The following is a 3,078-nucleotide window of genomic DNA, read 5'->3' on the forward strand; positions in this document are numbered from 1 at the left end:
GAGGGGAGGGGAGGGGAAGAGGCAGTGGATGCTATATTGGTGAAAGTGGCTTGTGATCCTAAATATAAAATACTTTGCTACCACCTAGGAATGAACAATACAATTGCAGTTGCATTACATCCTATGCATAACTGTTTTGAAAACTGCCATCCAAAATTAAGGGTACTGGAGCACCCCTTTTAATAGCATGATCCATAGCCCATATGCTCACATGATGACATTAGGCAGAGATGTTGCTTTCAATGCCTTGAAATGATCAATGATGTGATATGACAGTCACATGCCTTGTTATTTATAAGTGATTTTTGTGCATTTGGAAAATACCACAGGTTACTAAGCCATTAGTTAATCTGTTCTTCTTATCTGGTTTTGAGTCACTGTTGTTGCATTATCTAGACCAGTGTTTCTCAACCTTTTAAGTAGTAAGTAGTACTCCTTAACTTCTGAAAATTTTAATAAGTACCCCAACACTCAATTTTCCAGGGGATTTTATATTTACAGACTAATGTGTGCCACATGTTGGAAGAAGGGCTGTGTATATAAAGCCATGATATGACAGATGCTTGATCTGGTGTGGGTAGGGTTGCCACCTTTTACACCAGGGGTGGACAACTCAAGTATGTACCTAGGCTAGAGGTGATGTTGGCCAAAGCTAGGAGGGCTGAACAAACCAAGGGTTGGCCAAAGCTAGGAGGGCTTTGCACAGCATGCCAAATTATTACTGGGGAATTTAAAGCACCACACAATGCACAGTGCACCAAATTTTTTGCCATAGGTTTGAGAGGAGGAAGAGGCAAGAGAGGAAAAGAGAGTGACAGAGAGTGAAAGGAAAAGAGGGCGAGAGAAAGAGAGTGTTGGGATACCCACATACCCCCTGCCTGTGTCTCGCATACCCCCAGGGGTATGCATACCACAGGTTGAGAAACTATGATCTAGACCTCATATGGCCATGCAAAATACTACCATTGTATGTGCATCAAAATATACAACCAGCACTGTTTGACCAAAAACATATTTTTTATACCATTTTTCTAGGTACCTTTTTTCATTTTAGCTCAGTGCTCAGAATGTGTCTATGATCCCTTGTTCAATGAAGTTTGGGAAATACGGATTACTCCCTACATTTCTTCCAAATTCTAGTTATAATTTAGACTATTAGAGTTTAAATATTTATTTTTAAGAGAAACTTAATTGAATATTTCATTTATTGTACAGCTTCCTTGACATCAGACCTTGCCACCTCAGTATTTCAGTTGTGCATAATTTATAATAACTTGTGTATCAAACCTTCTTTGCTGAACAGTCCAATTTTAACAGCTTTTTTATCTGTTGATTTTTAGGTTCTATCTTTTCTAGGTCCTTGGTATGGTATGGATACTTACTGCGTTTAGGTAACTCTTTATAAGCTTACCTGATGCTGCCAGGGTTGTTCTCTGGTTGTTCTCTTTAGCATACTCTGGAAACATGGCATAAACAGACCATCCTTGTAACTTTACTAAGGGCTGTGAAAAACTGAAAAAAAATGCTGCAGTGATCTAAACAGATAGAAGTTTTTGCCTGGTTATGAGGAGTGTTTTGCTCTGCATATCCTCTGCTTTTCCCAATGCTGGTAGACCAAAAGCTAGGAAGTTTCACATGGTCTGGATTGTTTAAGTTTGGTCTGAAACTTAAACACAGATTCACAGGACCCCAGGAATCAATAGAGCAGTTTCTCCACACAAAGACATTGCTCCTGTGCAATCCCACTTCAGCATAGACCATAACATGAAAACCCAGGAAGTTTTTGAAGATAGGCCTGGGATTTATGCAAACAGACTCAAGAGTGAAGGAAAGACTGCAGAAGAGAAAAATAAACGCTCCTGGCTTCACCATTGTGAATCCAAGGTTTTGTTTTGTTTTTTGTGTTCTCCATGGATATAGAAATTATTTCTAGGCTTAAGGTCTTGGCATTGCACAGAGACTCTTACTGAGCCTCTAAGCCTCAACCAGACACAAAGGTGGACTCCACACCATCTAAGTGGGTGCATCTACATGTTCATTAATGCACTTTTGCTACTGCACATTAAATTTAGTACCTGTAATGTGAGGTACTAACTAAATGCATGGTAGGCTACCTTAATGTACAGTAGTGAAAGTGCATGCTTTTTTAGTGACGCTTAGCCTAATTTTACTGTGCATTAGCATATTGGCATGGTTTTTGCTGTGACACACTAATGTGCAGCAATATAGGCTGCTGCACTTTAAAGCGCACATATAGACAGGCCCAGTAAAACCTATCTCTTCTGTGAGACAGTCAACCTTTTTCTGATCCATTTTGTTTCATTTGTCTTCTTTTGTTAACTCAAAGGTCAATCACACAAAGCAACAATGAAGAGTATTAAATGTTTGCAAGGGTATCTGGAAACATGACAAAGCTAACAGATACTGTTGAGTAATGGTTCCTGTTGCTTTCATGGATAAATTGTAAAGGAAAATGAAGCAGAAATGAAAACCTTAAGATTTTGTGGGTGGGGGGCATCCACATTGTTATATTTCTATGTTTCAGTTTTTTGATTCTGTATTTCATTTGTTAATTAACTTTCAGGAAAACATAAGCTTAAAACACCTCCCAACAGAAGGGGATGTCAGAGTTGACATCTCTTTGCTACAACTGAGCCCCTTTGACTGGGCTGCTTCCTCTGGGCTTTAGTTGGCAGTAGTCTTTCTGTCTCTAGGGTTTTGAAATAGACTCATTTCTCTGTCTTTTTCTGTTGACATTTGATCACTGATTAAGAAAACTGATATTGAAGGAATGATCAAATTGTTGTGCCAAGTTCTAACTCCTTTCCTGCCCCTCCCCACAAAAGGCCACATGATGATAGAGCCATTTCCTCTGAGGGAAAAGGGATTTTTTAAAATGAGTAGCCAATCTAATTTTTGTTCCCTAACATAAAAAAGGATAATCCTAGTCTATGTGACTAAGTAGAAATACTGGGCAAGTTTTTTGTAGAGATTCTTTGATCTTTCAGTAGCTTTTGATCATGAGGTGATGCTGATCTGACTGTAGAGATAGGCAGCTGTTGATGGGCTTGCTTCAGA

This window comes from Gavialis gangeticus, unplaced genomic scaffold (genome assembly GCF_001723915.1).
Source record: "Gavialis gangeticus isolate Ggan-Ray unplaced genomic scaffold, GavGan_comp1, whole genome shotgun sequence".
NCBI lineage: Eukaryota > Metazoa > Chordata > Crocodylia > Gavialidae > Gavialis > Gavialis gangeticus.